At 36.9% G+C, this 22,456-nt stretch overlaps 34 non-coding genes and 1 pseudogene across 34 annotated transcripts; 12 read left to right on the top strand and 23 right to left on the bottom strand.

Moving 5' to 3' along the window:
• Positions 1-356: 356 nt before the first annotated feature.
• Positions 357-428, bottom strand: trnaq-cug (transfer RNA glutamine (anticodon CUG)). The gene has a single exon. It is a non-coding gene; the product is annotated as a tRNA-Gln (tRNA).
• Positions 429-798: 370 nt separating this feature from the next.
• trnai-aau (transfer RNA isoleucine (anticodon AAU)) lies at positions 799-872 on the top strand. Its single transcript has one exon. It is a non-coding gene; the product is annotated as a tRNA-Ile (tRNA).
• A 927-nt stretch (positions 873-1,799) lies between these two features.
• Positions 1,800-1,871, bottom strand: trnaq-cug (transfer RNA glutamine (anticodon CUG)). The gene has a single exon. It is a non-coding gene; the product is annotated as a tRNA-Gln (tRNA).
• A 130-nt stretch (positions 1,872-2,001) lies between these two features.
• On the bottom strand, positions 2,002-2,074 carry trnav-aac (transfer RNA valine (anticodon AAC)). Its single transcript has one exon. It is a non-coding gene; the product is annotated as a tRNA-Val (tRNA).
• A 167-nt stretch (positions 2,075-2,241) lies between these two features.
• trnai-aau (transfer RNA isoleucine (anticodon AAU)) lies at positions 2,242-2,315 on the top strand. Its single transcript has one exon. It is a non-coding gene; the product is annotated as a tRNA-Ile (tRNA).
• Positions 2,316-3,241: 926 nt separating this feature from the next.
• trnaq-cug (transfer RNA glutamine (anticodon CUG)) lies at positions 3,242-3,313 on the bottom strand. Its single transcript has one exon. It is a non-coding gene; the product is annotated as a tRNA-Gln (tRNA).
• A 130-nt stretch (positions 3,314-3,443) lies between these two features.
• Positions 3,444-3,516, bottom strand: trnav-aac (transfer RNA valine (anticodon AAC)). Its single transcript has one exon. It is a non-coding gene; the product is annotated as a tRNA-Val (tRNA).
• A 167-nt stretch (positions 3,517-3,683) lies between these two features.
• Positions 3,684-3,757, top strand: trnai-aau (transfer RNA isoleucine (anticodon AAU)). Its single transcript has one exon. It is a non-coding gene; the product is annotated as a tRNA-Ile (tRNA).
• A 926-nt stretch (positions 3,758-4,683) lies between these two features.
• trnaq-cug (transfer RNA glutamine (anticodon CUG)) lies at positions 4,684-4,755 on the bottom strand. Its single transcript has one exon. It is a non-coding gene; the product is annotated as a tRNA-Gln (tRNA).
• A 130-nt stretch (positions 4,756-4,885) lies between these two features.
• Positions 4,886-4,958, bottom strand: trnav-aac (transfer RNA valine (anticodon AAC)). Its single transcript has one exon. It is a non-coding gene; the product is annotated as a tRNA-Val (tRNA).
• Positions 4,959-5,125: 167 nt separating this feature from the next.
• Positions 5,126-5,199, top strand: trnai-aau (transfer RNA isoleucine (anticodon AAU)). The gene has a single exon. It is a non-coding gene; the product is annotated as a tRNA-Ile (tRNA).
• Positions 5,200-6,125: 926 nt separating this feature from the next.
• On the bottom strand, positions 6,126-6,197 carry trnaq-cug (transfer RNA glutamine (anticodon CUG)). Its single transcript has one exon. It is a non-coding gene; the product is annotated as a tRNA-Gln (tRNA).
• Positions 6,198-6,327: 130 nt separating this feature from the next.
• Positions 6,328-6,400, bottom strand: trnav-aac (transfer RNA valine (anticodon AAC)). The gene has a single exon. It is a non-coding gene; the product is annotated as a tRNA-Val (tRNA).
• Positions 6,401-6,567: 167 nt separating this feature from the next.
• Positions 6,568-6,641, top strand: trnai-aau (transfer RNA isoleucine (anticodon AAU)). The gene has a single exon. It is a non-coding gene; the product is annotated as a tRNA-Ile (tRNA).
• A 926-nt stretch (positions 6,642-7,567) lies between these two features.
• trnaq-cug (transfer RNA glutamine (anticodon CUG)) lies at positions 7,568-7,639 on the bottom strand. Its single transcript has one exon. It is a non-coding gene; the product is annotated as a tRNA-Gln (tRNA).
• A 130-nt stretch (positions 7,640-7,769) lies between these two features.
• Positions 7,770-7,842, bottom strand: trnav-aac (transfer RNA valine (anticodon AAC)). The gene has a single exon. It is a non-coding gene; the product is annotated as a tRNA-Val (tRNA).
• A 167-nt stretch (positions 7,843-8,009) lies between these two features.
• trnai-aau (transfer RNA isoleucine (anticodon AAU)) lies at positions 8,010-8,083 on the top strand. The gene has a single exon. It is a non-coding gene; the product is annotated as a tRNA-Ile (tRNA).
• A 2,050-nt stretch (positions 8,084-10,133) lies between these two features.
• Positions 10,134-10,205, bottom strand: trnaq-uug (transfer RNA glutamine (anticodon UUG)). The gene has a single exon. It is a non-coding gene; the product is annotated as a tRNA-Gln (tRNA).
• Positions 10,206-10,335: 130 nt separating this feature from the next.
• Positions 10,336-10,408, bottom strand: trnav-aac (transfer RNA valine (anticodon AAC)). Its single transcript has one exon. It is a non-coding gene; the product is annotated as a tRNA-Val (tRNA).
• Positions 10,409-10,575: 167 nt separating this feature from the next.
• On the top strand, positions 10,576-10,649 carry trnai-aau (transfer RNA isoleucine (anticodon AAU)). The gene has a single exon. It is a non-coding gene; the product is annotated as a tRNA-Ile (tRNA).
• A 926-nt stretch (positions 10,650-11,575) lies between these two features.
• Positions 11,576-11,647, bottom strand: trnaq-cug (transfer RNA glutamine (anticodon CUG)). The gene has a single exon. It is a non-coding gene; the product is annotated as a tRNA-Gln (tRNA).
• Positions 11,648-11,777: 130 nt separating this feature from the next.
• Positions 11,778-11,850, bottom strand: trnav-aac (transfer RNA valine (anticodon AAC)). The gene has a single exon. It is a non-coding gene; the product is annotated as a tRNA-Val (tRNA).
• Positions 11,851-12,017: 167 nt separating this feature from the next.
• On the top strand, positions 12,018-12,091 carry trnai-aau (transfer RNA isoleucine (anticodon AAU)). Its single transcript has one exon. It is a non-coding gene; the product is annotated as a tRNA-Ile (tRNA).
• A 926-nt stretch (positions 12,092-13,017) lies between these two features.
• Positions 13,018-13,089, bottom strand: trnaq-cug (transfer RNA glutamine (anticodon CUG)). Its single transcript has one exon. It is a non-coding gene; the product is annotated as a tRNA-Gln (tRNA).
• A 130-nt stretch (positions 13,090-13,219) lies between these two features.
• On the bottom strand, positions 13,220-13,292 carry trnav-aac (transfer RNA valine (anticodon AAC)). The gene has a single exon. It is a non-coding gene; the product is annotated as a tRNA-Val (tRNA).
• A 167-nt stretch (positions 13,293-13,459) lies between these two features.
• Positions 13,460-13,533, top strand: trnai-aau (transfer RNA isoleucine (anticodon AAU)). Its single transcript has one exon. It is a non-coding gene; the product is annotated as a tRNA-Ile (tRNA).
• Positions 13,534-14,460: 927 nt separating this feature from the next.
• trnaq-uug (transfer RNA glutamine (anticodon UUG)) lies at positions 14,461-14,532 on the bottom strand. Its single transcript has one exon. It is a non-coding gene; the product is annotated as a tRNA-Gln (tRNA).
• A 130-nt stretch (positions 14,533-14,662) lies between these two features.
• Positions 14,663-14,735, bottom strand: trnav-aac (transfer RNA valine (anticodon AAC)). The gene has a single exon. It is a non-coding gene; the product is annotated as a tRNA-Val (tRNA).
• Positions 14,736-14,902: 167 nt separating this feature from the next.
• On the top strand, positions 14,903-14,976 carry trnai-aau (transfer RNA isoleucine (anticodon AAU)). The gene has a single exon. It is a non-coding gene; the product is annotated as a tRNA-Ile (tRNA).
• A 926-nt stretch (positions 14,977-15,902) lies between these two features.
• trnaq-cug (transfer RNA glutamine (anticodon CUG)) lies at positions 15,903-15,974 on the bottom strand. Its single transcript has one exon. It is a non-coding gene; the product is annotated as a tRNA-Gln (tRNA).
• A 130-nt stretch (positions 15,975-16,104) lies between these two features.
• trnav-aac (transfer RNA valine (anticodon AAC)) lies at positions 16,105-16,177 on the bottom strand. Its single transcript has one exon. It is a non-coding gene; the product is annotated as a tRNA-Val (tRNA).
• Positions 16,178-16,344: 167 nt separating this feature from the next.
• On the top strand, positions 16,345-16,418 carry trnai-aau (transfer RNA isoleucine (anticodon AAU)). The gene has a single exon. It is a non-coding gene; the product is annotated as a tRNA-Ile (tRNA).
• Positions 16,419-17,344: 926 nt separating this feature from the next.
• Positions 17,345-17,416, bottom strand: trnaq-cug (transfer RNA glutamine (anticodon CUG)). The gene has a single exon. It is a non-coding gene; the product is annotated as a tRNA-Gln (tRNA).
• Positions 17,417-17,546: 130 nt separating this feature from the next.
• trnav-aac (transfer RNA valine (anticodon AAC)) lies at positions 17,547-17,619 on the bottom strand. Its single transcript has one exon. It is a non-coding gene; the product is annotated as a tRNA-Val (tRNA).
• A 300-nt stretch (positions 17,620-17,919) lies between these two features.
• LOC148158303 (uncharacterized) lies at positions 17,920-18,958 on the top strand (annotated as a pseudogene).
• The last annotated feature ends 3,498 nt before the right edge of the window (positions 18,959-22,456 follow it).

The following is a 22,456-nucleotide window of genomic DNA, read 5'->3' as shown; positions in this document are numbered from 1 at the left end:
AAGGTCGGTTTGCTCAGCTGGTCAGAGCATGTTGCTAATATTGCCAAGATCATGGGTTCAAACCCCATACTGGCCAGTTGAAATATAGTGTTTGAAACAATCAAGACTGCAAAGTAACAAAAGGATTTAATTTAAACATTTTACATTTTGATCCAAAAAACATTAGAATACGAGCACTTTTCTCAAATTGTGGTTTATTGTGGTAAGATCATGCACTTTTTCTGAAATCCATGAAAACTCAGTAACTGGGTGAACAAACTGTCAGACTTATATTTGTGCCTAATTTCACATTACAGTCCATAAACTAAGCCTGGGATAAAAAGAAATGTATTGAAGATGTCAGGAACAGAGACAAATGGTTCTACTGAGACTTGAACTCAGATCTCTGGATTCAGAGTCCAGAGTGCTAACCATTACACCATAGAACCACCAAGTGGCATTTTAAGTAAAGTAGCCTCGATTTCAAAGATGCCTACAATGAAGTCGGTTGGCAAATGAACCATCACGAAAACTCTTGTTCTCTCACTGCACCCTGTGAGAAGCATAACATACAAAATCTGTTTCTGTCTGGTTTCAAACCAGAGACCTTTCACGTGTTAAGCAAACGTGATAACCACTACACTACAGAAACTGAACACTTCTTCTGTTTCAGTTTTAGATTCCAAATTTGAAGATGTCAGATGCTTCAAGATTCTAGTGAGGCTTTCACTCAGATACCTGGATTCAGAGTACAGACCACTGCGCCATAGAATTCTTGCTGACCGTTAACCCCATCGATGAGATGACAGTATCATGTATGGCCGGTTAGCTCAGCTGGTCAGAGCGTGGTGCTAATAACGCCAAAGTCATGGGTTCAAACCCCATACTGGCCAGTTTAAATACACATTTTTTTCAGATAATTGACTTCAAAGTAGCAAGAGGATTTATGTTAAACCATTTCATATGTTGATTTTGAAAAACATAGGAATATGAGCATTTTTATCCAATCTAAATTGTGGTAAAATCATGTAAGTTCTTCTTAAATCCAAGAAAACTCAACAGTTTCTAAGGTAGGATAGCTCAGCAGGTCGGAGCATGGTGCTGGTAACACTGAGGTCATGGGTTCAATCCCCGTACTGGTCAATTCATATCTAAGGTCTTTCAGACAATCAACATTTCAAAATATAAAAAGGGTAAGCAATAAAATCAACACTTCCAAATAAAAACAACAATCAACACTTAAAACTACAAAATGGTTCAAAACTAAAATCCATACTTCAAAATAAATAATGGTTCATGAATTCAAAATAAATAATGGCTCTTAAACACAATCAACACTTTAAAATAAAAAAGTGCTAGGAAGTATACCTTTATGCAAGTTGACATTGAAAAACATTAGAATATGAGCACTTTTGTTAAGATCATCTACGTTTTTAGCAAATCGATGAAAACTCATCAATCTGAAAGGTCGGTTTGCTCAGCTGGTCAGAGCATGTTGCTAATATTGCCAAGATCATGGGTTCAAACCCCATACTGGCCAGTTGAAATATAGTGTTTGAAACAATCAAGACTGCAAAGTAACAAAAGGATTTAATTTAAACATTTTACATTTTGATCCAAAAAACATTAGAATACGAGCACTTTTCTCAAATTGTGGTTTATTGTGGTAAGATCATGCACTTTTTCTGAAATCCATGAAAACTCAGTAACTGGGTGAACAAACTGTCAGACTTATATTTGTGCCTAATTTCACATTACAGTCCATAAACTAAGCCTGGGATAAAAAGAAATGTATTGAAGATGTCAGGAACAGAGACAAATGGTTCTACTGAGACTTGAACTCAGATCTCTGGATTCAGAGTCCAGAGTGCTAACCATTACACCATAGAACCACCAAGTGGCATTTTAAGTAAAGTAGCCTCGATTTCAAAGATGCCTACAATGAAGTCGGTTGGCAAATGAACCATCACGAAAACTCTTGTTCTCTCACTGCACCCTGTGAGAAGCATAACATACAAAATCTGTTTCTGTCTGGTTTCGAACCAGAGACCTTTTGCGTGTTAAGCAAACGTGATAACCACTACACTACAGAAACTGAACGCTTCTTCTGTTTCAGTTTTAGATTCCAAATTTGAAGATGTCAGATGCTTCAAGATTCTAGTGAGGCTTTCACTCAGATACCTGGATTCAGAGTACAGACCACTGCGCCATAGAATTCTTGCTGACCGTTAACCCCATCGATGAGATGACAGTATCATGTATGGCCGGTTAGCTCAGCTGGTCAGAGCGTGGTGCTAATAACGCCAAAGTCATGGGTTCAAACCCCATACTGGCCAGTTTAAATACACATTTTTTCAGATAATTGACTTCAAAGTAGCAAGAGGATTTATGTTAAACCATTTCATATGTTGATTTTGAAAAACATAGGAATATGAGCATTTTTATCCAATCTAAATTGTGGTAAAATCATGTAAGTTCTTCTTAAATCCAAGAAAACTCAACAGTTTCTAAGGTAGGATAGCTCAGCAGGTCGGAGCATGGTGCTGGTAACACTGAGGTCATGGGTTCAATCCCCGTACTGGTCAATTCATATCTAAGGTCTTTCAGACAATCAACATTTCAAAATATAAAAAGGGTAAGCAATAAAATCAACACTTCCAAATAAAAACAACAATCAACACTTAAAACTACAAAATGGTTCAAAACTAAAATCCATACTTCAAAATAAATAATGGTTCATGAATTCAAAATAAATAATGGCTCTTAAACACAATCAACACTTTAAAATAAAAAAGTGCTAGGAAGTATACCTTTATGCAAGTTGACATTGAAAAACATTAGAATATGAGCACTTTTGTTAAGATCATCTACGTTTTTAGCAAATCGATGAAAACTCATCAATCTGAAAGGTCGGTTTGCTCAGCTGGTCAGAGCATGTTGCTAATATTGCCAAGATCATGGGTTCAAACCCCATACTGGCCAGTTGAAATATAGTGTTTGAAACAATCAAGACTGCAAAGTAACAAAAGGATTTAATTTAAACATTTTACATTTTGATCCAAAAAACATTAGAATACGAGCACTTTTCTCAAATTGTGGTTTATTGTGGTAAGATCATGCACTTTTTCTGAAATCCATGAAAACTCAGTAACTGGGTGAACAAACTGTCAGACTTATATTTGTGCCTAATTTCACATTACAGTCCATAAACTAAGCCTGGGATAAAAAGAAATGTATTGAAGATGTCAGGAACAGAGACAAATGGTTCTACTGAGACTTGAACTCAGATCTCTGGATTCAGAGTCCAGAGTGCTAACCATTACACCATAGAACCACCAAGTGGCATTTTAAGTAAAGTAGCCTCGATTTCAAAGATGCCTACAATGAAGTCGGTTGGCAAATGAACCATCACGAAAACTCTTGTTCTCTCACTGCACCCTGTGAGAAGCATAACATACAAAATCTGTTTCTGTCTGGTTTCGAACCAGAGACCTTTTGCGTGTTAAGCAAACGTGATAACCACTACACTACAGAAACTGAACGCTTCTTCTGTTTCAGTTTTAGATTCCAAATTTGAAGATGTCAGATGCTTCAAGATTCTAGTGAGGCTTTCACTCAGATACCTGGATTCAGAGTACAGACCACTGCGCCATAGAATTCTTGCTGACCGTTAACCCCATCGATGAGATGACAGTATCATGTATGGCCGGTTAGCTCAGCTGGTCAGAGCATGGTGCTAATAACGCCAAAGTCATGGGTTCAAACCCCATACTGGCCAGTTTAAATACACATTTTTTCAGATAATTGACTTCAAAGTAGCAAGAGGATTTATGTTAAACCATTTCATATGTTGATTTTGAAAAACATAGGAATATGAGCATTTTTATCCAATCTAAATTGTGGTAAAATCATGTAAGTTCTTCTTAAATCCAAGAAAACTCAACAGTTTCTAAGGTAGGATAGCTCAGCAGGTCAGAGCGTGGTGCTGGTAACACTGAGGTCATGGGTTCAATCCCCGTACTGGTCAATTCATATCTAAGGTCTTTCAGACAATCAACATTTCAAAATATAAAAAGGGTAAGCAATAAAATCAACACTTCCAAATAAAAACAACAATCAACACTTAAAACTACAAAATGGTTCAAAACTAAAATCCATACTTCAAAATAAATAATGGTTCATGAATTCAAAATAAATAATGGCTCTTAAACACAATCAACACTTTAAAATAAAAAAGTGCTAGGAAGTATACCTTTATGCAAGTTGACATTGAAAAACATTAGAATATGAGCACTTTTGTTAAGATCATCTACGTTTTTAGCAAATCGATGAAAACTCATCAATCTGAAAGGTCGGTTTGCTCAGCTGGTCAGAGCATGTTGCTAATATTGCCAAGATCATGGGTTCAAACCCCATACTGGCCAGTTGAAATATAGTGTTTGAAACAATCAAGACTGCAAAGTAACAAAAGGATTTAATTTAAACATTTTACATTTTGATCCAAAAAACATTAGAATACGAGCACTTTTCTCAAATTGTGGTTTATTGTGGTAAGATCATGCACTTTTTCTGAAATCCATGAAAACTCAGTAACTGGGTGAACAAACTGTCAGACTTATATTTGTGCCTAATTTCACATTACAGTCCATAAACTAAGCCTGGGATAAAAAGAAATGTATTGAAGATGTCAGGAACAGAGACAAATGGTTCTACTGAGACTTGAACTCAGATCTCTGGATTCAGAGTCCAGAGTGCTAACCATTACACCATAGAACCACCAAGTGGCATTTTAAGTAAAGTAGCCTCGATTTCAAAGATGCCTACAATGAAGTCGGTTGGCAAATGAACCATCACGAAAACTCTTGTTCTCTCACTGCACCCTGTGAGAAGCATAACATACAAAATCTGTTTCTGTCTGGTTTCGAACCAGAGACCTTTCACGTGTTAAGCAAACGTGATAACCACTACACTACAGAAACTGAACACTTCTTCTGTTTCAGTTTTAGATTCCAAATTTGAAGATGTCAGATGCTTCAAGATTCTAGTGAGGCTTTCACTCAGATACCTGGATTCAGAGTACAGACCACTGCGCCATAGAATTCTTGCTGACCGTTAACCCCATCGATGAGATGACAGTATCATGTATGGCCGGTTAGCTCAGCTGGTCAGAGCGTGGTGCTAATAACGCCAAAGTCATGGGTTCAAACCCCATACTGGCCAGTTTAAATACACATTTTTTCAGATAATTGACTTCAAAGTAGCAAGAGGATTTATGTTAAACCATTTCATATGTTGATTTTGAAAAACATAGGAATATGAGCATTTTTATCCAATCTAAATTGTGGTAAAATCATGTAAGTTCTTCTTAAATCCAAGAAAACTCAACAGTTTCTAAGGTAGGATAGCTCAGCAGGTCGGAGCATGGTGCTGGTAACACTGAGGTCATGGGTTCAATCCCCGTACTGGTCAATTCATATCTAAGGTCTTTCAGACAATCAACATTTCAAAATATAAAAAGGGTAAGCAATAAAATCAACACTTCCAAATAAAAACAACAATCAACACTTAAAACTACAAAATGGTTCAAAACTAAAATCCATACTTCAAAATAAATAATGGTTCATGAATTCAAAATAAATAATGGCTCTTAAACACAATCAACACTTTAAAATAAAAAAGTGCTAGGAAGTATACCTTTATGCAAGTTGACATTGAAAAACATTAGAATATGAGCACTTTTGTTAAGATCATCTACGTTTTTAGCAAATCGATGAAAACTCATCAATCTGAAAGGTCGGTTTGCTCAGCTGGTCAGAGCATGTTGCTAATATTGCCAAGATCATGGGTTCAAACCCCATACTGGCCAGTTGAAATATAGTGTTTGAAACAATCAAGACTGCAAAGTAACAAAAGGATTTAATTTAAACATTTTACATTTTGATCCAAAAAACATTAGAATACGAGCACTTTTCTCAAATTGTGGTTTATTGTGGTAAGATCATGCACTTTTTCTGAAATCCATGAAAACTCAGTAACTGGGTGAACAAACTGTCAGACTTATATTTGTGCCTAATTTCACATTACAGTCCATAAACTAAGCCTGGGATAAAAAGAAATGTATTGAAGATGTCAGGAACAGAGACAAATGGTTCTACTGAGACTTGAACTCAGATCTCTGGATTCAGAGTCCAGAGTGCTAACCATTACACCATAGAACCACCAAGTGGCATTTTAAGTAAAGTAGCCTCGATTTCAAAGATGCCTACAATGAAGTCGGTTGGCAAATGAACCATCACGAAAACTCTTGTTCTCTCACTGCACCCTGTGAGAAGCATAACATACAAAATCTGTTTCTGTCTGGTTTCGAACCAGAGACCTTTTGCGTGTTAAGCAAACGTGATAACCACTACACTACAGAAACTGAACGCTTCTTCTGTTTCAGTTTTAGATTCCAAATTTGAAGATGTCAGATGCTTCAAGATTCTAGTGAGGCTTTCACTCAGATACCTGGATTCAGAGTACAGACCACTGCGCCATAGAATTCTTGCTGACCGTTAACCCCATCGATGAGATGACAGTATCATGTATGGCCGGTTAGCTCAGCTGGTCAGAGCGTGGTGCTAATAACGCCAAAGTCATGGGTTCAAACCCCATACTGGCCAGTTTAAATACACATTTTTTCAGATAATTGACTTCAAAGTAGCAAGAGGATTTATGTTAAACCATTTCATATGTTGATTTTGAAAAACATAGGAATATGAGCATTTTTATCCAATCTAAATTGTGGTAAAATCATGTAAGTTCTTCTTAAATCCAAGAAAACTCAACAGTTTCTAAGGTAGGATAGCTCAGCAGGTCGGAGCATGGTGCTGGTAACACTGAGGTCATGGGTTCAATCCCCGTACTGGTCAATTCATATCTAAGGTCTTTCAGACAATCAACATTTCAAAATATAAAAAGGGTAAGCAATAAAATCAACACTTCCAAATAAAAACAACAATCAACACTTAAAACTACAAAATGGTTCAAAACTAAAATCCATACTTCAAAATAAATAATGGTTCATGAATTCAAAATAAATAATGGCTCTTAAACACAATCAACACTTTAAAATAAAAAAGTGCTAGGAAGTATACCTTTATGCAAGTTGACATTGAAAAACATTAGAATATGAGCACTTTTGTTAAGATCATCTACGTTTTTAGCAAATCGATGAAAACTCATCAATCTGAAAGGTCGGTTTGCTCAGCTGGTCAGAGCATGTTGCTAATATTGCCAAGATCATGGGTTCAAACCCCATACTGGCCAGTTGAAATATAGTGTTTGAAACAATCAAGACTGCAAAGTAACAAAAGGATTTAATTTAAACATTTTACATTTTGATCCAAAAAACATTAGAATACGAGCACTTTTCTCAAATTGTGGTTTATTGTGGTAAGATCATGCACTTTTTCTGAAATCCATGAAAACTCAGTAACTGGGTGAACAAACTGTCAGACTTATATTTGTGCCTAATTTCACATTACAGTCCATAAACTAAGCCTGGGATAAAAAGAAATGTATTGAAGATGTCAGGAACAGAGACAAATGGTTCTACTGAGACTTGAACTCAGATCTCTGGATTCAGAGTCCAGAGTGCTAACCATTACACCATAGAACCACCAAGTGGCATTTTAAGTAAAGTAGCCTCGATTTCAAAGATGCCTACAATGAAGTCGGTTGGCAAATGAACCATCACGAAAACTCTTGTTCTCTCAATGCACCCTGTGAGAAGCATAACATACAAAATCTGTTTCTGTCTGGTTTCGAACCAGAGACCTTTCACGTGTTAAGCAAACGTGATAACCACTACACTACAGAAACTGAACGCTTCTTCTGTTTCAGTTTTAGATTCCAAATTTGAAGATGTCAGATGCTTCAAGATTCTAGTGAGGCTTTCACTCAGATACCTGGATTCAGAGTACAGACCACTGCGCCATAGAATTCTTGCTGACCGTTAACCCCATCGATGAGATGACAGTATCATGTATGGCCGGTTAGCTCAGCTGGTCAGAGCGTGGTGCTAATAACGCCAAAGTCATGGGTTCAAACCCCATACTTGCCAGTTTAAATACACATTTTTTCAGATAATTGACTTCAAAGTAGCAAGAGGATTTATGTTAAACCATTTCATATGTTGATTTTGAAAAACATAGGAATATGAGCATTTTTATCCAATCTAAATTGTGGTAAAATCATGTAAGTTCTTCTTAAATCCAAGAAAACTCAACAGTTTCTAAGGTAGGATAGCTCAGCAGGTCGGAGCGTGGTGCTGGTAACACTGAGGTCATGGGCTCAATCCCCGTACTGGTCAATTCATATCTAAGGTCTTTCAGACAATCAACATTTCAAAATATAAAAAGGGTAAGCAATAAAATCAACACTTCCAAATAAAAACAACAATCAACACTTAAAACTACAAAATGGTTCAAAACTAAAATCCATACTTCAAAATAAATAATGGTTCATGAATTCAAAATAAATAATGGCTCTTAAACACAATCAACACTTTAAAATAAAAAAGTGCTAGGAAGTATACCTTTATGCAAGTTGACATTGAAAAACATTAGAATATGAGCACTTTTGTTAAGATCATCTACGTTTTTAGCAAATCGATGAAAACTCATCAATCTGAAAGGTCGGTTTGCTCAGCTGGTCAGAGCATGTTGCTAATATTGCCAAGATCATGGGTTCAAACCCCATACTGGCCAGTTGAAATATAGTGTTTGAAACAATCAAGTAGGGCTGTTGTAAACGAATATTTTAGTAATCGAGTAATCTATCGATTATTCTTATGATTAATCGAGTAATCGGATAAAAAAAATTATAAAATGAAATATTGGTAAATCTGGCATAATACCGGTGTTACTATCAGATATCAATATCAGTCCAATTTTTCATATTTGAGCATCCCTAACAGTTGCTTTTTTGTAGTTTAGAAAACTAACCTGTAACAATAATAGCTCACTTTCTAAGTTAACCAGAAGAAAAGTTATAGAAAAATCTGAAATTATATTGAATTTAATAACAAAGAGGCAGGCTCACAAATATGCTTATAAAAAATGTCTACAATCCAGCTTTTAGTTTATGTATTCATCTTCAGTGAGTTTAATAGATTAATTAAACTCACCTTGCCACCTAACCCGTCACGCTTTGGGTTTGAAAATACGGGAAATGCCGCCTGGAGTGGGAGGAGAGGGCGAATGAACGAACATGGGGTGGAGGGGAGGAAATAGACCAGCGGACTGACGAACCGTTAGACCGGGGGACGAACACGGGGGGAAGCAATACGGGATATTTACGACACCTTCACTGGTCACACTCAGAAACTCATCTACCAGCCATGTACGATGCGCTCCGCCACCCGTTTCTTCAGACCGGGATATGAAATTTATTGTGCGGTTCGTCGGTAAAGCTACATTTACACGGTAAGCATCAGCTACTCAGCCGCCCGCCCTGTTCAGGCTATCCGCTCACCTCAGCGCTCTTCCCGCCGTTCGCTTTCAACCAGCAGCCCCGGAGGAGAAATGCTGCCGTACTCCAGGCATTCCCCCAGTCATTTTAAGGATGCTTATTGGTTCCCCAAAAACGATAAAAAGTCGGGCATTATCATCAATCCATAAAATCCCCACGGGCCAATCTTGAAGATTGGACTTTATGCCGCTGAGACTTAGCTTTTGTCAACAACTCAGAGGCGGAAGTGAGAGCTCCGCGCAACGCAAATGAAGTCCCGGCCGGAACACGGTGCGCTAACTAATAAAACATAAATTAACGAAGGTTCGAGGCAGGTAAATTTTCCTCGAGGAATTTTAGTAATCGAGGTACTCGAATCATTCGAGGAATCGTTTCAGCCCTACAATCAAGACTGCAAAGTAACAAAAGGATTTAATTTAAACATTTTACATTTTGATCCAAAAAACATTAGAATACGAGCACTTTTCTCAAATTGTGGTTTATTGTGGTAAGATCATGCACTTTTTCTGAAATCCATGAAAACTCAGTAACTGGGTGAACAAACTGTCAGACTTATATTTGTGCCTAATTTCACATTACAGTCCATAAACTAAGCCTGGGATAAAAAGAAATGTATTGAAGATGTCAGGAACAGAGACAAATGGTTCTACTGAGACTTGAACTCAGATCTCTGGATTCAAAGTCCAGAGTGCTAACCATTACACCATAGAACCACCAAGTGGCATTTTAAGTAAAGTAGCCTCGATTTCAAAGATGCCTACAATGAAGTCGGTTGGCAAATGAACCATCACGAAAACTCTTGTTCTCTCACTGCACCCTGTGAGAAGCATAACATACAAAATCTGTTTCTGTCTGGTTTCGAACCAGAGACCTTTTGCGTGTTAAGCAAACGTGATAACCACTACACTACAGAAACTGAACGCTTCTTCTGTTTCAGTTTTAGATTCCAAATTTGAAGATGTCAGATGCTTCAAGATTCTAGTGAGGCTTTCACTCAGATACCTGGATTCAGAGTACAGACCACTGCGCCATAGAATTCTTGCTGACCGTTAACCCCATCGATGAGATGACAGTATCATGTATGGCCGGTTAGCTCAGCTGGTCAGAGCGTGGTGCTAATAACGCCAAAGTCATGGGTTCAAACCCCATACTGGCCAGTTTAAATACACATTTTTTCAGATAATTGACTTCAAAGTAGCAAGAGGATTTATGTTAAACCATTTCATATGTTGATTTTGAAAAACATAGGAATATGAGCATTTTTATCCAATCTAAATTGTGGTAAAATCATGTAAGTTCTTCTTAAATCCAAGAAAACTCAACAGTTTCTAAGGTAGGATAGCTCAGCAGGTCGGAGCGTGGTGCTGGTAACACTGAGGTCATGGGTTCAATCCCCGTACTGGTCAATTCATATCTAAGGTCTTTCAGACAATCAACATTTCAAAATATAAAAAGGGTAAGCAATAAAATCAACACTTCCAAATAAAAACAACAATCAACACTTAAAACTACAAAATGGTTCAAAACTAAAATCCATACTTCAAAATAAATAATGGTTCATGAATTCAAAATAAATAATGGCTCTTAAACACAATCAACACTTTAAAATAAAAAAGTGCTAGGAAGTATACCTTTATGCAAGTTGACATTGAAAAACATTAGAATATGAGCACTTTTGTTAAGATCATCTACGTTTTTAGCAAATCGATGAAAACTCATCAATCTGAAAGGTCGGTTTGCTCAGCTGGTCAGAGCATGTTGCTAATATTGCCAAGATCATGGGTTCAAACCCCATACTGGCCAGTTGAAATATAGTGTTTGAAACAATCAAGACTGCAAAGTAACAAAAGGATTTAATTTAAACATTTTACATTTTGATCCAAAAAACATTAGAATACGAGCACTTTTCTCAAATTGTGGTTTATTGTGGTAAGATCATGCACTTTTTCTGAAATCCATGAAAACTCAGTAACTGGGTGAACAAACTGTCAGACTTATATTTGTGCCTAATTTCACATTACAGTCCATAAACTAAGCCTGGGATAAAAAGAAATGTATTGAAGATGTCAGGAACAGAGACAAATGGTTCTACTGAGACTTGAACTCAGATCTCTGGATTCAGAGTCCAGAGTGCTAACCATTACACCATAGAACCACCAAGTGGCATTTTAAGTAAAGTAGCCTCGATTTCAAAGATGCCTACAATGAAGTCGGTTGGCAAATGAACCATCACGAAAACTCTTGTTCTCTCACTGCACCCTGTGAGAAGCATAACATACAAAATCTGTTTCTGTCTGGTTTCGAACCAGAGACCTTTTGCGTGTTAAGCAAACGTGATAACCACTACACTACAGAAACTGAACGCTTCTTCTGTTTCAGTTTTAGATTCCAAATTTGAAGATGTCAGATGCTTCAAGATTCTAGTGAGGCTTTCACTCAGATACCTGGATTCAGAGTACAGACCACTGCGCCATAGAATTCTTGCTGACCGTTAACCCCATCGATGAGATGACAGTATCATGTATGGCCGGTTAGCTCAGCTGGTCAGAGCGTGGTGCTAATAACGCCAAAGTCATGGGTTCAAACCCCATACTGGCCAGTTTAAATACACATTTTTTCAGATAATTGACTTCAAAGTAGCAAGAGGATTTATGTTAAACCATTTCATATGTTGATTTTGAAAAACATAGGAATATGAGCATTTTTATCCAATCTAAATTGTGGTAAAATCATGTAAGTTCTTCTTAAATCCAAGAAAACTCAACAGTTTCTAAGGTAGGATAGCTCAGCAGGTCGGAGCGTGGTGCTGGTAACACTGAGGTCATGGGTTCAATCCCCGTACTGGTCAATTCATATCTAAGGTCTTTCAGACAATCAACATTTCAAAATATAAAAAGGGTAAGCAATAAAATCAACACTTCCAAATAAAAACAACAATCAACACTTAAAACTACAAAATGGTTCAAAACTAAAATCCATACTTCAAAATAAATAATGGTTCATGAATTCAAAATAAATAATGGCTCTTAAACACAATCAACACTTTAAAATAAAAAAGTGCTAGGAAGTATACCTTTATGCAAGTTGACATTGAAAAACATTAGAATATGAGCACTTTTGTTAAGATCATCTACGTTTTTAGCAAATCGATGAAAACTCATCAATCTGAAAGGTCGGTTTGCTCAGCTGGTCAGAGCATGTTGCTAATATTGCCAAGATCATGGGTTCAAACCCCATACTGGCCAGTTGAAATATAGTGTTTGAAACAATCAAGACTGCAAAGTAACAAAAGGATTTAATTTAAACATTTTACATTTTGATCCAAAAAACATTAGAATACGAGCACTTTTCTCAAATTGTGGTTTATTGTGGTAAGATCATGCACTTTTTCTGAAATCCATGAAAACTCAGTAACTGGGTGAACAAACTGTCAGACTTATATTTGTGCCTAATTTCACATTACAGTCCATAAACTAAGCCTGGGATAAAAAGAAATGTATTGAAGATGTCAGGAACAGAGACAAATGGTTCTACTGAGACTTGAACTCAGATCTCTGGATTCAGAGTCCAGAGTGCTAACCATTACACCATAGAACCACCAAGTGGCATTTTAAGTAAAGTAGCCTCGATTTCAAAGATGCCTACAATGAAGTCGGTTGGCAAATGAACCATCACGAAAACTCTTGTTCTCTCACTGCACCCTGTGAGAAGCATAACATACAAAATCTGTTTCTGTCTGGTTTTGAACCAGAGACCTTTTGCGTGTTAAGCAAACGTGATAACCACTACACTACAGAAACTGAACGCTTCTTCTGTTTCAGTTTTAGATTCCAAATTTGAAGATGTCAGATGCTTCAAGATTCTAGTGAGGCTTTCACTCAGATACCTGGATTCAGAGTACAGACCACTGCGCCATAGAATTCTTGCTGACCGTTAACCCCATCGATGAGATGACAGTATCATGTATGGCCGGTTAGCTCAGCTGGTCAGAGCGTGGTGCTAATAACGCCAAAGTCATGGGTTCAAACCCCATACTGGCCAGTTTAAATACACATTTTTTCAGATAATTGACTTCAAAGTAGCAAGAGGATTTATGTTAAACCATTTCATATGTTGATTTTGAAAAACATAGGAATATGAGCATTTTTATCCAATCTAAATTGTGGTAAAATCATGTAAGTTCTTCTTAAATCCAAGAAAACTCAACAGTTTCTAAGGTAGGATAGCTCAGCAGGTCGGAGCGTGGTGCTGGTAACACTGAGGTCATGGGTTCAATCCCCGTACTGGTCAATTCATATCTAAGGTCTTTCAGACAATCAACATTTCAAAATATAAAAAGGGTAAGCAATAAAATCAACACTTCCAAATAAAAACAACAATCAACACTTAAAACTACAAAATGGTTCAAAACTAAAATCCATACTTCAAAATAAATAATGGTTCATGAATTCAAAATAAATAATGGCTCTTAAACACAATCAACACTTTAAAATAAAAAAAGTGCTAGGAAGTATACCTTTATGCAAGTTGACATTGAAAAACATTAGAATATGAGCACTTTTGTTAAGATCATCTACATTTTTAGCAAATCGATGAAAACTCATCAATCTGAAAGGTCGGTTTGCTCAGCTGGTCAGAGCATGTTGCTAATATTGCCAAGATCATGGGTTCAAACCCCATACTGGCCAGTTGAAATATAGTGTTTGAAACAATCAAGACTGCAAAGTAACAAAAGGATTTAATTTAAACATTTTACATTTTGATCCAAAAAACATTAGAATACGAGCACTTTTCTCAAATTGTGGTTTATTGTGGTAAGATCATGCACTTTTTCTGAAATCCATGAAAACTCAGTAACTGGGTGAACAAACTGTCAGACTTATATTTGTGCCTAATTTCACATTACAGTCCATAAACTAAGCCTGGGATAAAAAGAAATGTATTGAAGATGTCAGGAACAGAGACAAATGGTTCTACTGAGACTTGAACTCAGATCTCTGGATTCAAAGTCCAGAGTGCTAACCATTACACCATAGAACCACCAAGTGGCATTTTAAGTAAAGTAGCCTCGATTTCAAAGATGCCTACAATGAAGTCGGTTGGCAAATGAACCATCACGAAAACTCTTGTTCTCTCACTGCACCCTGTGAGAAGCATAACATACAAAATCTGTTTCTGTCTGGTTTCGAACCAGAGACCTTTTGCGTGTTAAGCAAACGTGATAACCACTACACTACAGAAACTGAACACTTCTTCTGTTTCAGTTTTAGATTCCAAATTTGAAGATGTCAGATGCTTCAAGATTCTAGTGAGGCTTTCACTCAGATACCTGGATTCAGAGTACAGACCACTGCGCCATAGAATTCTTGCTGACCGTTAACCCCATCGATGAGATGACAGTATCATGTATGGCCGGTTAGCTCAGCTGGTCAGAGCGTGGTGCTAATAACGCCAAAGTCATGGGTTCAAACCCCATACTGGCCAGTTTAAATACACATTTTTTCAGATAATTGACTTCAAAGTAGCAAGAGGATTTATGTTAAACCATTTCATATGTTGATTTTGAAAAACATAGGAATATGAGCATTTTTATCCAATCTAAATTGTGGTAAAATCATGTAAGTTCTTCTTAAATCCAAGAAAACTCAACAGTTTCTAAGGTAGGATAGCTCAGCAGGTCGGAGCATGGTGCTGGTAACACTGAGGTCATGGGTTCAATCCCCATACTGGTCAATTCATATCTAAGGTCTTTCAGACAATCAACATTTCAAAATATAAAAAGGGTAAGCAATAAAATCAACACTTCCAAATAAAAACAACAATCAACACTTAAAACTACAAAATGGTTCAAAACTAAAATCCATACTTCAAAATAAATAATGGTTCATGAATTCAAAATAAATAATGGCTCTTAAACACAATCAACACTTTAAAATAAAAAAGTGCTAGGAAGTATACCTTTATGCAAGTTGACATTGAAAAACATTAGAATATGAGCACTTTTGTTAAGATCATCTACGTTTTTAGCAAATCGATGAAAACTCATCAATCTGAAAGGTTGGTTTGCTCAGCTGGTCAGAGCATGTTGCTAATATTGCCAAGATCATGGGTTCAAACCCCATACTGGCCAGTTGAAATATAGTGTTTGAAACAATCAAGACTGCAAAGTAACAAAAGGATTTAATTTAAACATTTTACATTTTGATCCAAAAAACATTAGAATACGAGCACTTTTCTCAAATTGTGGTTTATTGTGGTAAGATCATGCACTTTTTCTGAAATTCATGAAAACTCAGTAACTGGGTGAACAAACTGTCAGACTTATATTTGTGCCTAATTTCACATTACAGTCCATAAACTAAGCCTGGGATAAAAAGAAATGTATTGAAGATGTCAGGAACAGAGACAAATGGTTCTACTGAGACTTGAACTCAGATCTCTGGATTCAGAGTCCAGAGTGCTAACCATTACACCATAGAACCACCAAGTGGCATTTTAAGTAAAGTAGCCTCGATTTCAAAGATGCCTACAATGAAGTCGGTTGGCAAATGAACCATCACGAAAACTCTTGTTCTCTCACTGCACCCTGTGAGAAGCATAACATACAAAATCTGTTTCTGTCTGGTTTCGAACCAGAGACCTTTTGCGTGTTAAGCAAACGTGATAACCACTACACTACAGAAACTGAACGCTTCTTCTGTTTCAGTTTTAGATTCCAAATTTGAAGATGTCAGATGCTTCAAGATTCTAGTGAGGCTTTCACTCAGATACCTGGATTCAGAGTACAGACCACTGCGCCATAGAATTCTTGCTGACCGTTAACCCCATCGATGAGATGACAGTATCATGTATGGCCGGTTAGCTCAGCTGGTCAGAGCGTGGTGCTAATAACGCCAAAGTCATGGGTTCAAACCCCATACTTGCCAGTTTAAATACACATTTTTTCAGATAATTGACTTCAAAGTAGCAAGAGGATTTATGTTAAACCATTTCATATGTTGATTTTGATAAACATAGGAATATGAGCATTTTTATCCAATCTAAATTGTGGTAAAATCATGTAAGTTCTTCTTAAATCCAAGAAAACTCAACAGTTTCTAAGGTAGGATAGCTCAGCAGGTCGGAGCGTGGTGCTGGTAACACTGAGGTCATGGGTTCAATCCCCGTACTGGTCAATTCATATCTAAGGTCCTTCAGACAATCAACATTTCAAAATATAAAAAGGGTAAGCAATAAAATCAACACTTCCAAATAAATACAACAATCAACACTTAAAACTACAAAATGGTTCAAAACTAAAATCCATACTTCAAAATAAATAATGGTTCATGAATTCAAAATAAATAATGGCTCTTAAACACAATCAACACTTCAAAATAAAAAAGTGCTAGGAAGTATACCTTTATGCAAGTTGACATTGAAAAACATTAGAATATGAGCACTTTTGTTAAGATCATCTACGTTTTTAGCAAATCGATGAAAACTCATCAATCTGAAAGGTCGGTTTGCTCAGCTGGTCAGAGCATGTTGCTAATATTGCCAAGATCATGGGTTCAAACCCCATACTGGCCAGTTGAAATATAGTGTTTGAAACAATCAAGACTGCAAAGTAACAAAAGGATTTAATTTAAACATTTTACATTTTGATCCAAAAAACATTAGAATACGAGCACTTTTCTCAAATTGTGGTTTATTGTGGTAAGATCATGCACTTTTTCTGAAATCCATGAAAACTCAGTAACTGGGTGAACAAACTGTCAGACTTATATTTGTGCCTAATTTCACATTACAGTCCATAAACTAAGCCTGGGATAAAAAGAAATGTATTGAAGATGTCAGGAACAGAGACAAATGGTTCTACTGAGACTTGAACTCAGATCTCTGGATTCAGAGTCCAGAGTGCTAACCATTACACCATAGAACCACCAAGTGGCATTTTAAGTAAAGTAGCCTCGATTTCAAAGATGCCTACAATGAAGTCGGTTGGCAAATGAACCATCACGAAAACTCTTGTTCTCTCACTGCACCCTGTGAGAAGCATAACATACAAAATCTGTTTCTGTCTGGTTTCGAACCAGAGACCTTTCACGTGTTAAGCAAACGTGATAACCACTACACTACAGAAACTGAATGCTTCTTCTGTTTCAGTTTTAGATTCCAAATTTGAAGATGTCAGATGCTTCAAGATTCTAGTGAGGCTTTCACTCAGATACCTGGATTCAGAGTACAGACCACTGCGCCATAGAATTCTTGCTGACCGTTAACCCCATCGATGAGATGACAGTATCATGTTTGGCCGGTTAGCTCAGCTGGTCAGAGCGTGTTGCTAATAACGCCAAAGTCATTTGTTTGAACCCCATACTTGGTCTGACAAGCACTTGTGGGATGACATTAATTCAGAGGAAGACATTGACTTACCATGGTCATATGGTGAACGTCATTTCTCGCACCATAGCAAAAACGTCAAAGTTTGTAAGCCTTTCCCATAGCAGCTTGCAATTTAAAGATAAGTTTGAGGCTGCATTTGGCACCAATAAAAATGTTCCAGCTGCAAATACATCTCGTTGGAACAGTACATTTAAACAAGTACAGGCCCTTCCAACTCTAGAACACAAATCACTCAGTGAAATGTGCAACAAAGACTATGATGATGTGTGTTCAGTGCACGGGAGTGGAACCAGCTTAATGAGCTATGTGTAGTCCTTTCTCCATTTGCTGAAGCAACAGAGCTGACCTAAGGGGAAAGATCAGTGACTATTAGTATGGTGGTTCCAACTGTGCTGGACTTTAACACACACCTGCTCAAGATGGAGGAGACCCGAATGCAGTGCCGGCCGTTGGTCAGGGCCCTCCAGCAGTCTCTGGTGAAAAGATTTTCTGGAATCTTTACAAAAACAAACATGGCCAAAGACAGCGGAAGAGAGAAGAGAGGAACCTTTTAACCATGATGTGTACTTCTTTGCTACCATGCTGGATCCACAGTTTGGCTTTGGCTTAAGGTGCGTGGATTTAGACGTTACCAACGGAGGAAATGCAGCATCGGTGAAGAAGTTCAGAGATGAACTTAAGAAGACACTGACAGGTTGGTATGCATTTTTCTTTCCTGAACAAAAGTCTTATTTGCAAAATTGTAAATCTTAATGTTTGAAATTTGTTGCACATAAAGCCTTAAATCATAAAGTGGAATTTATAGTCTTCTTTTCATCTGTTTATTTTTGTCATAAACATTATTTTGTACACTCAAAGTTCTTGAAAACTAACAGTCATTGTATTTGTGTTTTTCAGACACATTGATATTTGGAGGGTGGAGAACATGATGGACAGTGCAGATGACAAGTGCTCAGAAGCCATGAATGTGGATCCAACCAGTGATTCGCCACCAGCCAAATGCCCTCGACTTCTGTCACGCTACAAGTCACATAAGAAGCACAGCTCCTCTGTCCAGAATTCAAGTATTGCAACATAATTAAACAAATACCTTACTGATATAAGAGACTGTGACAGTGAATGCTCTTGCCTTCTGGGGAGAAAACCAGTCCAAATATCCTCAACTGCACAATTTGGCTTTGAAAGTGCTATCCGTCCCTGCCTCCTCTGCACCAGTGCAAAGAGTTTTTAGTCGAGGAGGCATTGTAATGAGACCCCATTGTGCACGTTTAGGCGCAAAAATGCTGCAGTCTCTAGTCTTTCTGAAGTGCAATGAAACCTTGCTTTAAACTAATTTTATGTGTCACCTACTTTATTTCAACCACTGTTCAACTACATGGTTATTCTTGTTCTCGAGTTTTGCCACTGAAGTTTTCTAAAGTTTTGGCATATTATGAAACTGCTTCCAGTTGTGTAATTTTATTTTTGAAACACATGCAGTTGGGCCTCTAAATGTCAGATTTCTTTATTATGTATGTTATGTATAAGTTGCTACATTCATTCAACAGCAACGTTAAATGTGCAGTATGTAACTGATAAAACAAAATATCTTTATAAAAGTCATATATATATATATATATATATATATATATATATATATATATATATATATATATATATATATATATTTTTTTTTTTTTTTCTTTCTTTTTTTTACATATTTAAGTCATTATGTTGTGAGACCGACAAGCTGTGAAAATATTGAGCTCTTATGCCTTTTCTCCACGTTCCCAGTGCTAACTAGAGAAATACACTGCTTGGTCAAAAACAAACCATCTGATCCAGCAACAGAACTGACAAAAGTCAGTCAGGTTTTTGTGCACGTATTTCAGTGGGGTTTGTATTTCTGCAGATGGCAGTAGTAGCTCAGGGAGGAAGTGAAGGAGATCAATCTTTTTTTTTCAACAAATTAACTGTCTCATAACATATTGTCACAACTTGGTGACAGATATAGATTTATTTAAGAAAAGTTATATAATGTAGCTTTAATCTGTATATGAGAGAGAAACAAGAGAAATGATTGGCATTTTTTCAGTTTTACACATTTGCACATTGCTTTGAAATAGCACATTTAAAAACAACATAAATGTATGTACTGTTCATGAAAGGCAGAGAAAATACTATTTTGATCGACTTTGATTAATTGTTTGAAATTCTGTGATTACTACACAGAAGTACTAAATAAAGATGTTTATGTTTATTCCAGTTCTCTGTGTTAAATATCTAGGTGTTTTTATGTGAATGTGGGTCTTTTAGATCAATTTTAATGATTTTGATCATGTTTCACATTTTATTGTCACATACTGGCGCTGGTCTTGGTCTCGACTTCCCTCTGTCTTGGTCTTGACTTGGTCTCGGACCCTAAAAGTCTTGGTCTTGTCTCGGTCTCGATACACTCTGGTCTTGGTCTTGTTTTGGTCTCGGGTTAGGTGGCCTTGACCAGAACACTGGGAGCTGATGAAGAAAATGGTGTCTGGTTAACTCTCCTTTCTACAAGGAGATCTCTGAGATAAACCCAGAATATGCTGAGAAGAACAACATATCTGACTTCTAATCTGGTAATAACAGGTTCGATGTGTCATTCTGGTCACATCCCAGAATGACCTGGAGAGAGTCACCACAGAGGGAGAAGTCTGAAATTCCCTTTATTTCCATTACCCCATTTTGGATATACAGAGGACAATAAATGGGTGGATTGTGTAGAAGAAAGTAAAACAATCACAATCAAACTTGTCCATCCAGTTCCTGTTTTTAAAGCCATTGAGGTATTCTGTATTCATTCCACCCTGGAAACACAGCAGCTTTGATAAATCCTTTGAAAACCACAGTTTTTATGGCATTTATGCCCACAATGGTGCATATGTGAAATGTATCTGTCATCTTGCTATCTATCCAATTTGTGCAAAAACTTACCAGCATTAAGAGAGAGATGATGAAATCATACCAATGTCTTTTCTAGGACGCCTGCGGTTATTTGAGACGGACATTACAAAACTTGACTCTGCACAACAACATGACTTCAGACATAAAATGTGTGCTTGGATGACCTGCCTGTGGCTTTTCAGATGATGATGAGGGAGATCAGACAAGAACAACATAATGTTTATGTTCAGCAAGAATGGCTACAGATTTCTCTTTTAAAAGAGCATCAGGTAGTTTCTGCTCGTCTCGGTTCTTCCAAAATGCATCTGAACGATGGATGATGTAAATCATTAGTCAACAGCCTTCCAAACAGACTGCAGTTTTCATATAAGACGAATATTCTACATGGATTTCAAAGTTTCAAATTTAGTAGAATTTGGAAATATGAACTATTTATTTTCTAACTAATAAATGAAATCCTTCTGTGTGAGAGCTGCCTTCGCATTTTTAATGCCACTGTGACTCTGATATTGCAGCAATATATGATTTACTAATCACTTAATCTATGAATTACATTTTTTTCACCAACCTTATGAAACCTCATGAAACTAAAAGTGAAACTTGACTGCAAGCTTGTTTTATTATGAAAGTTTTTAGTCTTTATGTGGCTACTTATGGAACATCTGGAAAATGTAATTCTCAGATATTAAATCGACCTTTAAATATATGATAAATATAACACATGATGCTGATATGACAGCTAAAGTAACGTACCTGATGACTCAACAAAACACGGTGAACTCCACACCCTTGATCCCAATTCACAAGCAGTCTGGAACAGGAGCCCATCAGAACCAACTCATGAGATGGATGGTATGAAAGTTGATTTTCAATAAAATCAGAAACAGTGTGGCAGATGTTAGAAACTGGAAAATAAACCAAAAAGTGATAACTCTGCCACTAACGTCTCGCATGTGCTCTGTTGTTTCCTAAACACACGGCCCTCTTTCACGTTTTCTATCATCTTTTGTTAGAGCTAACATGGAAAAGAAAATGGTCCCTGTGAACTCAGAGGAGGAATATGAGGACCAGCAATGATCTCTGGATCCATTCATCTGTCCAGGGTTATAGAGGAGAAAAGCATTACCTTTCTCTGCTCTTTCAAAGTGAAATAAGATAAAATAAAATGAATGTAGGGAGGAGAAAAAAAAGAACCTTGGCTCAGTCTTATAAATTTCATAGCCTGCTGGTTTTGATGATTGTTATTGCCACAAAAGAGAGTAATGAATGAAAACAAATGAGACTTTCTGGGTTTTTATTGTAAGACTGTAATAGTAGAGGTAGATATTCTCACTTTGACTGCAACAATCATTCACTTGGTCATTTTTCTTTCCTGTGTTCTCCAGTCCCAAGGCATGCTGAAGTCAATTCAGAAAAGGAGAAATACTCAACAAGCTCAAAAAAATTAAAAAAGCAAAAAAAAAAAAAAAAAAAAATTCAACCAAGCAGTCAATGCAGCTAAAACAACAGATTTATTTGCAGAGGATTTGCAGTCGTCAGTCACCATGGGAGACCAAATTTAAAATTTACAAGGAATCCCTTTACACTACCCATAAAGATGAGCAGGTCAAAATCTACGGTAACACTTTATTTGAAGGGGGGTGAATAAGACTGT

The sequence above is a fragment of the Poecilia mexicana genome, unplaced genomic scaffold, assembly GCF_051168715.1.
Source record: "Poecilia mexicana isolate PSO_F unplaced genomic scaffold, ASM5116871v1 scaffold_7, whole genome shotgun sequence".
Lineage (NCBI taxonomy): Eukaryota > Metazoa > Chordata > Actinopteri > Cyprinodontiformes > Poeciliidae > Poecilia > Poecilia mexicana.
The sequence above is the reverse complement of the archived record's forward strand: the minus strand, read 5'-3'. Positions and strand labels throughout refer to the sequence as shown.